Source organism: Chiloscyllium punctatum, unplaced genomic scaffold, assembly GCF_047496795.1.
Source record: "Chiloscyllium punctatum isolate Juve2018m unplaced genomic scaffold, sChiPun1.3 scaffold_366, whole genome shotgun sequence".
Lineage (NCBI taxonomy): Eukaryota > Metazoa > Chordata > Chondrichthyes > Orectolobiformes > Hemiscylliidae > Chiloscyllium > Chiloscyllium punctatum.
In genome coordinates, this window is record NW_027310100.1 from 37,845 (window position 1) to 52,773 (window position 14,929).

The 14,929-nt window shown below is 53.9% G+C and overlaps 1 long non-coding RNA gene across 1 annotated transcript; it reads left to right on the forward strand.

Moving 5' to 3' along the window:
• The first annotated feature begins 6,982 nt into the window (after nucleotides 1-6,982).
• Nucleotides 6,983-7,866, forward strand: LOC140472559 (uncharacterized). The gene is made up of 3 exons (XR_011957724.1): nucleotides 6,983-7,026; nucleotides 7,382-7,557; nucleotides 7,825-7,866. It is a non-coding gene; the product is annotated as an uncharacterized lncRNA (long non-coding RNA).
• The last annotated feature ends 7,063 nt before the right edge of the window (nucleotides 7,867-14,929 follow it).

Sequence of the window (14,929 nt, forward strand, 5' to 3'; positions counted from 1 at the left end):
TATACAGTTACATACCTGTCCCCATCAGTACTGTACCCCAGTGTTATACAGGGACAGACCCGTCCCCATCAGTACTGTACCCCAGTGTTATACAGGGACAGACTTGTCCCCACCAGTACTGTACCCCAGTGTTATATAGTGACAGACCTGCCCCCACCAGTTCTGTACCCCAGTGTTATACAGGGACAGACCTGTCCACGACCAGTACTGTACCCCAGTGTTATACAGTGACAGAACTGTCCCCACCAGTACTGTACCCCAGTGTTATACAGGGACAGACTTGTCCCCCACCAGTACTGTACCCCAGTGTTATACAGGGACAGACTTGTCCCCACCAGTACTGTACCCCAGTGTTACACAGGGACAGACCCGTCCCCACCAGTACTGTACCCCAGTGTTATACAGGGACAGACCTGTCCCCACCAGTACTGTACCCCAGTGTTATACAGTGACAGACCTGTCCACCACCAGTACTGTACCCCAGTGTTATACAGGGACAGACCTGTCCCAACCAGTACTGTACCCCAGTGTTATACAGTGACAGACCTGTCCCCACCAGTACTGTACCCCAGTGTTATACAGGGACAGACTTGTCCCCCACCAGTACTGTACCCCAGTGTTATACAGGGACAGACTTGTCCCCCACCAGTACTGTACCCCAGTGTTATACAGGGACAGACCTGTCCCCACCAGTACTGTACCCCAGTGTTATACAGGGACAGACCTGTCCCCACCAGTACTGTACCCCAGTGTTATACAGTGACAGACCTGTCCCCACCAGTACTGTACCCCAGTGTTATACAGGGACAGACCTGTCCCCACCAGTACTGTACCCCAGTGTTATATAGTGACAGACCTGTCCCCACCAGTACTGTACCCCAGTGTTATACAGGGACAGACCTGTCCCCACCAGTACTGTACCCCAGTGTTATACAGTGACAGACCTGTCCCCACCAGTACTGTACCCCAGTGTTATATAGTGACAGACCTGTCCCCACCAGTACTGTAGCCCAGTGTTATACAGGGACAGACTTGTCCCCACCCCAAGTGTTCTACAGTGACAGACCTGTCCCCCACCAGTACTGTACCCCAGTGTTATACAGTGACACACCTGGCCCCACCACTACTGTACCCCAGTGTTCTACAGTGACAGACCTGTCCCCACCAGTACTGTAGCCCAGTGTTATACAGGGACAGACTTGTCCCCACCCCAAGTGTTCTACAGTGACAGACCTGTCCCCCACCAGTACTGTACCCCAGTGTTCTACAGTGACAGACCTGTCCACCACCAGTACTGTACCCCAGTGTGATACAGGGACAGACCTGTCCCCACCAGTACTGTACCCCAGTGTTATACAGTGACAGACCTGTCCCCACCAGTACTGTACCCCAGTGTTATACAGGGACAGACCTGTCCCCACCAGTACTGTACCACAGTGTTATACAGTGACACACCTGGCCCCACCGGTACTGTACCCCAGTGTTATACAGTGACAGAACTGTCCCCAACCAGTACTGTCCCCCAGTGTTATATAGTGACAGACCTGTCCCCACCAGTACTGTACCCCAGTGTTATACAGTGACAGACCCTCCCCTACCAGTACTGTCCCCCAGTGTTATACAGTGACAGACCTGGCCCCACCAGTACTGTACCCCAGTGTTATATAGTGACAGACTTGTCCCCCACCAGTACTGTACCCCAGTGATATACAGTGACAGACCTGTCCCCACCTGTACTGTACCCCAGTGTTATACAGGGACAGACACGTCCCCACCAGTACTGTACCCCATTGTTATATAGTGACAGACCTGTCCCCACCAGTACTGTACCCCAGTGTTATATAGTGACAGACCTGTCCCCACCAGTACTGTACCCCAGTGTTATACAGGGACAGACCCGTCCCCACCAGTACTGTACCCCATTGTTATATAGTGACAGACCTGTCCCCACCAGTACTGTACCCCAGTGTTATATAGTGACAGACCTGTCCCCACCAGTACTGTACCCCAGTGTTATACAGTGACAGACCTGTCCCCACCAGTACTCTACCCCAGTGTTATATAGTGACAGACCTGTCCCCACCAGTACTGTACCCCAGTGTTATACAGGGACAGACTTGTCCCCACCCCAAGTGTTCTACAGTGACAGACCTGTACCCCACCAGTACTGTACCCCAGTGTTATACAGGGACAGACTTGTCCCCCACCAGTACTGTACCCCAGTGTTATACAGGGACAGACTTGTCCCCCACCAGTACTGTACCCCAGTGTTATACAGTGACAGACCCGTCCCCGTCAGTACTGTACCCCAGTGTTATACAGGGACAGACTTGTCCCCCACCAGTACTGTACCCCAGTGTTACACAGTGACAGACCCGTCCCCATCAGTACTGTACCCCAGTGTTATACAGGGACAGACTTGTCCCCCACCAGTACTGTACCCCAGTGTTATACAGGGACAGACTTGTCCCCCACCAGTACTGTACCCCAGTGTTATACAGTGACAGACCCGTCCCCATCAGTACTGTACCCCATTGTTATACAGTGACAGACCTGTCCCCACCAGTACTATACCCCAGTGTTATACAGTGACAGACCTGTCCACCACCAGTACTGTTCCCGGTGTTATACAGTGACAGACCTGTCCCCACCAGTACTGTACCCCAGTGTTATACAGGGACAGACCTGTCCCCCACCAGTACTGTACCCCAGTGTTATACAGTGACACACCTGGCCCCACCAGTACTGTACCCCAGTGTTATACAGTGACACACCCGTCCCCACCAGTACTGTACCCCAATATTATCCAGTGACACACCTGGCCCCACCAGTACTGTACCCCAGTGTTCTACAGTGACAGACCTGTCAACCACCAGTACTGTAGCCCAGTGTTATACAGGGACAGACTTGTCCCCACCCCAAGTGTTCTACAGTGACAGACCTGTCCCCCACCAGTACTGTACCCCAGTGTTCTACAGTGACAGACCCGTCCCCACCAGTACTGTACCCCAGTGTGATACAGGGACAGACCTCTCCCCACCAGTACTGTACCCCAGTGTGATACAGGGACAGACCTGTCCCCACCAGTACTGTACCCCAGTGTTATACAGTGACAGACCTGTCCCCCACCAGTACTGTACCCCAGTGTTATACAGGGACAGACTTGTCCCCACCCCAAGTGTTCTACAGTGACAGACCTGTCCCCCACCAGTACTGTACCCCAGTGTTCTACAGTGACAGACCCGTCCCCACCAGTACTGTACCCCAGTGTTATACAGTGACAGACCTGTCCCCACCAGTACTGTACCCCAGTGTGATACAGGGACAGACCTGGCCCCACCGGTACTGTACCCCAGTGTTATACAGTGACAGAACTGTCCCCAACCAGTACTGTCCCCCAGTGTTATATAGTGACAGACCTGTCCCCACCAGTACTGTACCCCAGTGTTATACAGTGACAGACCTGTCCCCACCAGTACTGTACCCCAGTGTTATACAGTGACAGACCCGTCCCCACCAGTACTGTACCCCAGTGTTATACAGTGGCAGACCCTCCCCTACCAGTACTGTCCCCCAGTGTTATACAGTGACAGACCTGGACCCACCAGTACTGTACCCCAGTGTTATATAGTGACAGACCTGTCCCCACCAGTACTGTACCCCAGTATTATACAGTGACAGGCCTGTCCCCACCAGTACTGTACCCCAGTGTTATACAGTGACAGGCCTGTCCCCACCAGTACTGTACCCCAGTGTTATACAGTGACAGACCCGTCCCCACCAGTACTGTACCCCAGTGTTATACAGTGACAGACCTGTCCCCACCAGTACTGTACCCCAGTGTGATACAGGGACAGACCTGTCCCCACCAGTACTGTACCCCAGTGTTATACAGTGACACACCTGGCCCCACCGGTACTGTACCCCAGTGTTATACAGTGACAAACTGTCCCCAACCAGTACTGTCCCCCAGTGTTATATAGTGACAGACCTGGCCCCACCAGTACTGTACCCCAGTGTTATATAGTGACAGACCTGTCCCCACCAGTACTGTACCCCAGTGTTATACAGGGACAGACTTGTCCCCACCCCAAGTGTTCTACAGTGACAGACCTGTCCCCCACCAGTACTGTACCCCAGTGTTATACAGGGACAGACCTGTCCCCACCAGTACTGTACCCCAGTGTTATACAGTGACAGACCTGTCCCCACCAGTACTGTACCCCAGTGTTATACAGTGTCAGGCCTGTCCCCACCAGTACTGTACCCCAGTGTTATATAGTGACAGACTTGTCCCCCACCAGTACTGTACCCCAGTGATATACAGTGACAGACCTGTCCCCAGCAGTACTGTACCCCAGTGTTATACAGTGGCAGACCCTCCCCTACCAGTACTGTCCCCCAGTGTTATACAGTGACAGACCTGGACCCACCAGTACTGTACCCCAGTGTTATATAGTGACAGACCTGTCCCCACCAGTACTGTACCCCAGTGTTATACAGTGACAGGCCTGTCCCCACCAGTACTGTACCCCAGTGTTATATAGTGACAGACTTGTCCCCCACCAGTACTGTACCCCAGTGTTATACAGTGACAGACCTGTCCCCACCTGTACTGTACCCCAGTGTTATACAGGGACAGACACGTCCCCACCAGTACTGTACCCCATTGTTATATAGTGACAGACCTGTCCCCACCAGTACTGTACCCCAGTGTTATATAGTGACAGACCTGTCCCCACCAGTACTGTACCCCAGTGTTATACAGGGACAGACCCGTCCCCACCAGTACTGTACCCCATTGTTATATAGTGACAGACCTGTCCCCACCAGTACTGTACCCCAGTGTTATATAGTGACAGACCTGTCCCCACCAGTACTGTACCCCAGTGTTATACAGTGACAGACCTGTCCCCACCAGTACTGTACCCCAGTGTTATATAGTGACAGACCTGTCCCCACCAGTACTGTACCCCAGTGTTATACAGGGACAGACTTGTCCCCACCCCAAGTGTTCTACAGTGACAGACCTGTACCCCACCAGTACTGTACCCCAGTGTTATACAGGGACAGACTTGTCCCCCATCAGTACTGTACCCCAGTGTTATACGGGGACAGACTTGTCCCCCACCAGTACTGTACCCCAGTGTTATACAGTGACAGACCCGTCCCCGTCAGTACTGTACCCCAGTGTTATACAGGGACAGACTTGTCCCCCACCAGTACTGTACCCCAGTGTTACACAGTGACAGACCCGTCCCCATCAGTACTGTACCCCAGTGTTATACAGGGACAGACTTGTCCCCCACCAGTACTGTACCCCAGTGTTACACAGTGACAGACCCGTCCCCATCAGTACTGTACCCCAGTGTTATACAGGGACAGACTTGTCCCCCACCAGTACTGTACCCCAGTGTTATACAGGGACAGACCTGTCCCCACCAGTACTGTACCCCATTGTTATACAGTGACAGACCTGTCCCCACCAGTACTGTACCCCAGTGTTATACAGTGACAGACCTGTCCACCACCAGTACTGTTCCCGGTGTTATACAGTCACAGACCTGTCCCCACCAGTACTGTACCCCAGTGTTATACAGCGACAGACCTGTCCCCCACCAGTACTGTACCCCAGTGTTATACAGTGACACACCTGGCCCCACCAGTACTGTACCCCAGTGTTATACAGTGACACACCCGTCCCCACCAGTACTGTACCCCAATATTATCCAGTGACACACCTGGCCCCACCAGTACTGTACCCCAGTGTTCTACAGTGACAGACCTGTCAACCACCAGTACTGTAGCCCAGTGTTATACAGGGACAGACTTGTCCCCACCCCAAGTGTTCTACAGTGACAGACCTGTCCCCCACCAGTACTGTACCCCAGTGTTCTACAGTGACAGACCCGTCCCCACCAGTACTGTACCCCAGTGTGATACAGGGACAGACCTGTCCCCACCAGTACTGTGCCCCAGTGTTATACAGTGACAGACCTGTCCCCCACCAGTACTGTACCCCAGTGTTATACAGTGACAGACCTGTCCCCACCAGTACTGTACCCCAGTGTTATACAGGGACAGACCCGTCCACACCAGTACTGTACCCCAGTGTTATACAGGGACAGACCTGGCCCCACCGGTACTGTACCCCAGTGTTATTCAGTGACAGAACTGTCCCCAACCAGTACTGTCCCCCAGTGTTATATAGTGACAGACCTGGCCCCACCAGTACTGTACCCCAGTGTTATCCAGTGACAGACCCTCCCCAGCAGTACTGTACCCCAGTGTTATACAGTGGCAGACCCTCCCCTACCAGTACTGTCCCCCAGTGTTATACAGTGACAGACCTGGACCCACCAGTACTGTACCCCAGTGTTATATAGTGACAGACCTGTCCCCACCAGTACTGTACCCCAGTGTTATACAGTGACAGGCCTGTCCCCACCAGTACTGTACCCCAGTGTTATACAGTGACAGGCCTGTCCCCACCAGTACTGTACCCCAGTGTTATACAGTGACAGACCCGTCCCCACCAATACTGTACCCCAGTGTTATACAGGGACAGACTTGTCCCCACCCCAAGTGTTCTACAGTGACAGACCTGTCCCCCACCAGTACTGTACCCCAGTGTTATACAGGGACAGACCTGTCCCCACCAGTACTGTACCCCAGTGTTATACAGTGGCAGACCCTCCCCTACCAGTACTGTCCCCCAGTGTTATACAGTGACAGACCTGGACCCACCAGTACTGTACCCCAGTGTTATATAGTGACAGACCTGTCCCCACCAGTACTGTACCCCAGTGTTATACAGTGACAGGCCTGTCCCCACCAGTACTGTACCCCAGTGTTATACAGTGACAGGCCTGTCCCCACCAGTACTGTACCCCAATGTTATACAGTGACAGACCTGTCCCCACCAGTACTGTACCCCAGTGTTATACAGTGACAGACCTGTCCCCACCAGTACTGTACCCCAGTGTTATACAGGGACAGACCCGTCCCCACCAGTACTGTACCCCAGTGTTATACAGGGACAGACCGTCCCGCACCAGTACTGTCCCCCAGTGTTATATAGTGACAGACCTGTCCCAACCAGTACTGTACCCCAGTGTTATACAATGACAGACCTGTCCCCACCAGTACTGTACCCCAGTGTTATACAGGGACAGACCTGTCCCCACCCAGTACTGTACCCCAGTGTTATACAGTGACAGACCTGTCCCAACCAGTACTGTACCCCAGTGTTATACAGTGACAGACCTGTCCCCACCAGTACTGTACCCCAGTGTTATACAGGGACAGACCTGTCCCCACCAGTACTCTACCCCAGTGTTATACAGGGACAGACCTGTCCCCACCCAGTACTGTACCCCAGTGTTATACAGGGACAGACCTGTCCCCACCAGTACTGTACCCCAGTGTTATACAGGGACAGACCTGTCCCCACCCAGTACTGTACCCCAGTGTTATACAGGGACAGACCTGTCCCCACCAGTACTGTACCCCAGTGTTATACAGGGACAGACCCGTCCCCACCAGTACTGTACCCCAGTGTTATACAGGGACAGACCTGTCCCCACCCAGTACTGTACCCCAGTGTTATACAGGGACAGGCCTGTCCCCACCAGTACTGTACCCCAGTGTTATACAGGGACAGACCCTCCCCCACCAGTACTGTCCCCCAGTGTTATACAGTGACAGACCTGTCCCCACCCAGTACTGTACCCCAGTGTTATACAGTGACAGACCTGTCCCCACCAGTACTGTACCCCAGTGTTATACAGGGATAGACCTGTCCCCACCAGTACTGTACCCCAGTGTTATACAGGGACAGACCTGTCCCCACCAGTACTGTACCCCAGTGTTATACAGTGACAGACCCGTCCCCCACCAGTACTGTACCCCAGTGTTATACAGGGACAGACCTGTCCCCACCAGTACTGTACCCCAGTGTTATACAGTGACAGACCTGTCCCCACCAGTACTGTACCCCAGTGTTATACAGTGACAGACCTGTCCCCACCAGTACTGTACCCCAGTGTTATACAGGGACAGACCTGTCCACCACCAGTACTGTACCCCAGTGTTATACAGGGACAGACCTGTCCCCACCAGTACTGTACCCCAGTGTTATACAGGGACAGACCCGTCCCCACCAGTACTGTACCCCAGTGTTATACAGGGACAGACCCGTCCCCACCCAGTACTGTACCCCAGTGTTACACAGGGACAGACCCGTCCCCCACCCAGTACTTTACCCCAGTGTTATACAGGGACAGACCTGTCCACCACCAGTACTGTACCCCAGTGTTATACAGTGACGGACCTGTCCCCCACCAGTACTGTACCCCAGTGTTATACAGTGACAGACTTGTCCCCCACCAGTACTGTTCCCGGTGTTATACAGTGACACACCTGGCCCCACCAGTACTGTACCCCAGTGTTATACAGTGACAGACCTGTCCCCACCAGTACTGTACCCCAGTGTTATACAGTGACAGACCTTTCCCACCAGTACTGTACCCCAGTGTTATACAGTGACAGACCTGTCCCCACCAGTACTGTACCCCAGTGTTATACAGTGACAGACCTTTCCCCACCAGTACTGTACCCCAGTGTTATACAGGGACAGGCCTGTCCCCACCAGTACTGTACCCCAGTGTTATACAGGGACAGACCCATCCCCATCAGTACTGTACCCCAGTGTTGTACAGGGACGGATCTGTCCCCGACCAGTACTGTACCCCAGTGTTATACAGGGACAGACCGTCCCCACCAGTACTGTACCCCAGTGTTATACAGGGACAGACCCATCCCCATCAGTACTGTACCCCAGTGTTATACAGGGACAGACCTGTCCCCACCAGTACTGTACCCCAGTGTTACACAGGGACAGACCCATCCCCATCAGTACTGTACCCCAGTGTTATACAGGGACAGACCTGTCCCCACCAGTACTGTACCCCAGTGTTATACAGTGACAGACCTGTCCCCCACCAGTACTGTACCCCAGTGTTATACAGTGACAGACCTGTCCCCACCAGTACTGTACCCCAGTGTTATACAGTGACAGACCTGTCCCCACCAGTACTGTACCCCAGTGTTATACAGGGACAGACCCATCCCCATCAGTACTGTACCACAGTGTTGTACAGGGACAGACCCATCCCCATCAGTACTGTACCCCAGTGTTGTACAGGGACGAATCTGTCCCCGACCAGTACTGTACCCCAGTGTTACACAGGGACAGACCCCATCCCCATCAGTACTGTACCCCAGTGTTGTACAGGGACGGATCTGTCCCCACCAGTACTGTACCCCAGTGTTATACAGGGACAGACCCGTCCCCCACCAGTACTGTACCCCAGTGTTATACAGGGACAGACCCATCCCCATCAGTACTGTACCCCAGTGTTATACAGTGACAGATCTGTCCCCACCAGTACTGTACCCCAGTGTTATACAGGGACAGACCCATCCCCATCAGTACTGTACCCCAGTGTTATACAATGACAGACCCATCCCCATCAGTACTGTACCCCAGTGTTGTACAGTGACAGACTTGTTCCCCCACTAATCCTGTACACTCGTGTTACCCTGCTGAGTTTATCTGTTATCGTTGGTCACTGTGGTGCTGAATGGTCTGTCAAATTACTGCCTTTGATATTGAGTATTAGTGTCTCTCTAACTGAGATTACACGTGTTCAGCTCTGCAGCAGATTTCGGGCATGCGTTTGGATCGGGCGGTGTAGCCCTTGTTCCACCAGCTGATACAATTGCCCCCCATGTTGGTTCTCAGCTGCTGCCCAGGGCCTGAACATCTCCCCTCTTCCCCGTTTCACCATTGGACCCGGGATGCTCCGGCCAGCTCCCTTCGGAAAACGGTGTGGGGGGGGGGGGGGGGGTGGTGGGGGAACACATCCCTCTCCCGTGTGTCTCTCGCACACACGAATTGTCGGCGATCGGGGTTGGGGGGGGGTGGAATCGTCCTAATTTGCGTTCGTCAGTGAGCTGGTGGCTCGTGCGCCAATCTCTCGAGATCCCAGCACGGCCGCTCTGCCCATCTGAATTTGTCCTGCCCAATTCCGTCTCCACCCGTGCCCCCCATCTCTGTCACCCTTTAGAAACTGCAGAGGGAGGTTTCCCAGCTCAGGACTTAGTCGCGTGTACCTTGGTCCGGAGAGGAGGGATCCGAGAGGAACAGGCCTGGGAGTAGGCTGTCTGGCCCCCTCGGGCCTACTCCACCACTCACGAAGATCGTGGCTGATCATTTTGTGGACTCGGCTCCACTTCCCCGCCCTCTCACCGTGACCCTTCATCCGATACTGTTCCCAAATCTATTTTTGCCTCAAAAACATTCAATAGCAGGGCCTCAACTGGGCGAGGGGGGGGGTCCCACAGATTCCCAACCCTCTGGGTGGAGAGCTTCCCCCTCAGCTCAGTCCGAAATCTGCTACCCCCCTCCCCCCTTATTTTGAAGGTACCCCCCCCCACCCCCCCCCGTTCTAGTTTCACACCCTCCAGCAGGAACAAGCTCCCTGCTTCGATCTTATCCAGGCCCTTCATCATTTATAAGACCCCTCCCTCGAATGAGTGTAGTCCCAGTCTCCCCAATCTCTCCTCCCAAGGTAACCCTGTCCACTCTGGAGTGAACTCTCTGTGCACCACCCCCTCCAGGTCCCAGTACATCCTTTCTCAAGGAGGGTACCCCGAAACTGTACACAGTTACTCCCAGGTGTGCCCCCCCCCCAGCTCCCTGTACAGCTGCAGCGTAACCTCCCTGTGTTTACACTCCATCCCTCTCGCGGTGAAGGACAAGATTCCATTTTCCTTCTTAATCTCCTGCTGCACAGTCGTACAGATTCAACAAATATTTGGCAGTGGAGTTATCCAGAAGGAATATTTGATCGCGACGTGCATTTCAGCAGCCTGTGGCCTACACAGTGGGACTCCCTCCCAGGCCCCCCCTCCTTTCAGACACTCAAGATTGACCCAAGCATCTGAGAAATCCCCCCCCCCACCCACGTCTCCCAGCTCAGCCTTGGGTATTTGAACAGCACTGGCATGGAGCAAAGGGGCGCCTTTGCCGTTGTGAGAGGCGCTACGTGAATGCAATTCCCTACTCGGACTGCACCCCTCCCCCCCCCCCCCAGCTGAGGAGGGTAACGAGAATTTGGCGGTTAGCGCGCGAGGACATCTGGAGCCCCAGGGTGCGGTGGGGGGGGGCAAAACAGGAGCAGGCCATTCGGCCCATTGGGACTGTCTGGCTGTTCCGGGTTTCCACACCTTTCCCGAAGGCCCCCCCACCACACCCGCCCCCACCCCCCCCCCCCCACAACACATGAATAGGGAGGGTGTAAAGGGATTTGGGCCAAGTGCTGGCAAATGGGACTAGATTAATTTTGGATATCTAGTCAGCACGAACGAGTTGGGCCGAAGGGCCTGTTGCCGTGCTGTACAGCTCTATGACTCTGTGAGTGCGGACTGGGATTACAGTCCGACAGAACAGGCCGCACCAACATCCTGTACAACCTCAACATGACAGTCCAACTCCTATACTCAACGGTCTGAGCAATGAAGGCAAGTGTGTGAAACACCTTCTTAACCCCCCCGTGACAACCGTCACCTACTGTGGGACAAGCCCACAGGCCTAAGGAAAAACAGTAGGGCCCTCAGGCCCTTCCCTGCCAGTCTACCCAGTGGAGCCCACAACTGAAGCTCAAAAATGGAGGTCTTTCTGACAGAAAAAAAATCATTATCGCGGGGGCCCGCGCGAGTCGCTGGCTCGGCCTTCCTATCCTTTATTGTCCCTTTTGAGCCGAGGGACTCGAGTGGGGCCTGTTTCAGAAGGCAGGAATGAATCAGCCCCGTGGCTTCGTGGGGAGGTGGGTGTCGGCCCAGGCCGAGGTATGGATGGCAGATTTCCCTCCCCTCAAGGGGCGTTCTGGGTGGGAGCCCAGGGGGCCTTCTGAGGAAAGGTTAGACGAGGCCTGTATCCTCTGGACTTTAGACGGGTTGGGGTTGGGGGGGGGGGGGGGGGGGGGGGGTGGGGGGAGGAGGTGGGTGGCGAGTGGTTTGAAACGTGCGAGGTGGACGTGGAAAGGTTGTGTCTCCACTGTGGGAGAATCATGAGCTAAAAACTTGGAGCCATCCATTAAAGACAGGGATGAGAGAACATATGTTTTCTTAAAGGGTTGAGAGTGTTTGGAATTCTGTTCCTTTTAGGACAGAGGGACCTTGAGGTACTTAATTCTTTGAAGTTTGCGTCACGGGGGGGTGGGGGGGGTTAAGAAGGTGTTTCACACACTTGCCTTCATTGCTCAGACCGTTGAGTACAGGAGTTGGACATGTCATGTTGAGGTTGTACAGGATGTTGGTGCGGGCCTCGTCTGGAGTACTGTGTCCACTTCCTGTTACAGGAACGGGTATTATTAAACTGGGGAGGGGGCTCAGAAGAGATTTACCAGGATGTTGCCGGGAATGGAGGGTTTGAATTCCAAAGAAAGACTGGGACTTCCCTTCACTAGTGCTTGGGAGGTTGAGAGGTGACCTTTATAGAGGCTTATAAAAATCACATGGGGTATAACAGGGTTAATGGTAGGTGTCTTTTACCCAGGATGGGGGATTTCAAGACTTAATGGCAAGGTCCTAGGGAGTGTTGCTGAACAAAGAGACCTTGGAGTGCAGGTTCATAGCTCCTTGAAAGTGGAATCGCAAGTCGATAGGATAGTGAAGAAGGCGTTTGGTATGCTTTCCTTTATTGGTCAGAGTATTGAGTATGGGATTGGGAGGGTCATAATCATAGTCATGGTCATAGAAACAGACCCTCCTGCCCAACTCGTCCATGCCATGTCACAACTTAGGCCGCTTTTGGCATATAGTTTCACAACATCTTTCCGATAGGAAGGAGACCAAAATTGTACGCAATATTCCAACAGTGGCCTAACCAATGTCCTGTACAGCCGCAACATGACCTCCCAACTCCTGTACTCAATACTCTGACCAATAAAGGAGAGCATACCAAACACCTTCTTCACTATCCTATCGACCTGTGACTCCACTTTCAAGGAGCTATGAGCCTGCACTCCAAGGTTCAGCCACACTCCCTAGGACCATACCATCAAGTGTTTAAGTCCTGCCCCTGTGTTTTTTTTTAATGTAAGTTCCATGTGGTGTCTGGGTGGGATTTGAACACATTACTCCCCCCCCCCGCCACTACCCCCCAACCCCCACCTGTGTTATCCTGGAGGGGGGGGGGGGCAGTGATTCTCGCCAAAGCTGGTAACGTTTAAAACTTGCAAAATGGTGGACCGCGTTGACGACAGCTTAGATTTACAAACAAGGTTTTGAGTCATGAGGTGAACAGGATACAGATGGACGTTAACGTCGGCAAGCGTGAGCTTTGGAAGGTCAAAAGGGTGTGTCTCAGACAGCGTGGAGTGGATATCCGAGGGGGATTCGGGGGGGTTGAGACGCACACCCCTTTAACAACGTAATCTCCACACCAAAAGAGAATTGGACAACCGAGATGGGAAAGCCCTTGTCAGGTCCGACTCTGAGTACCGTAGACAGATGTAGGTACCACACTTTATTTAGGAAGCATAGATTGGGCTTAGAGGTTTACAAGAACGAGAACTGGACTCCCATGGTTCAGTCACCAGGAGAGATGACGCGAGAGTTCTGAGGAAGGGCCGCTAGACCCGAAACTTTAACTCTCTGCTTTCTCTCTCCTCCCGCCCAGACCCGCTGAGCTTTTCCAGCAGTTCCTGTTTCTGATTGGCAGAAGTTCGCTCGGTGGACGAGTGAGGCCTTTTTTTCTCCCTGGAGTTCAGGGGTCATCTGGGTGAGGTCTTCAGGGCCGATGGAGGTCAACTAGCAAGAGGCCTAGTCTCAGATTAAGGCCAGGCGGGTTCGGGAGGGATGTGAGGAAGCACTTCTACACGCACAGGGAGGGTGGGGAGAGGTTTGGGACTCTCTCCCGAGTGGATCGGGTTGAAATCTGAGAGAGAGAAATTGTTATTCAATAAGGAATGAGTCAAGTGGCCAGAGCCTTACCAGACTATGGAACTGCTCTGTCAGCAGAGAGAGAGAAAGCTTAGGGTCGCCACACCCTCAGGAAGGCCCTATGTGGTAACTCCAGACAGCGTTGGGGATTGAGCCCGCACGACTGGGCCCCACACACTGCTTGGCAAACCAACCGCCCGGTCAACTGAGCTAAACCTGATCCCCCTGCAGGAGGGCATCAGCAGACCCCCAAGGCAGGTGTGCGGAGTTCAGCCACGGTCAGCCATGACGGTTTCGGCCGGCGGAGGGGCTGAATGGCCTCCCCCCTGCCGCCCGGGACCGTTCCCACTCCCAGACCGTGCCCTCCGGGTATTCCTCCTGACCTGGCATCCCGAACGGCCGTCGCGATTGAATTGGCTGCCCTCGTCTCGCCCAGCGAGGGAGTCCGGGGGGGTTTGCAGGGGCAGATTTACCAGGTGAGGGAGGGGGCTGCGTGGAACATTCCAGCGCAGTACAAGCCCTCGACATTGCGCCGCCCTGTGAACCCAAACTGAAGCCCATCTAACCTACACTATTCCATTCCCAACAATATGTCTACCCAATGACCATTTAAATACCCTTAAAGTTAGTGAGTCTATTACTGTTGTAGGCAGTGCATTCCACACCCCTACCGTGGGCGGCACGGTGGTTAGCACTGCTGCCTCACAGCGCCAGAGACCCGGGTTCCCACCTCAGGCGACTGACTGTGTGGAGTTTGCACGTTCTCCCCGTGTCTGCGTGGGTTTTCCTCCGGGTGCTCCGGTTTCCTCCCACAGTCCAAAGATGTACAGGTCAGGGTGAATTGGCCATGCTAAACTGCCCGTAGTGTTAGGTAAATGTAGGGGAATGGGTGGGTTGCGCTTCGGCGGGTTCGGTGTGG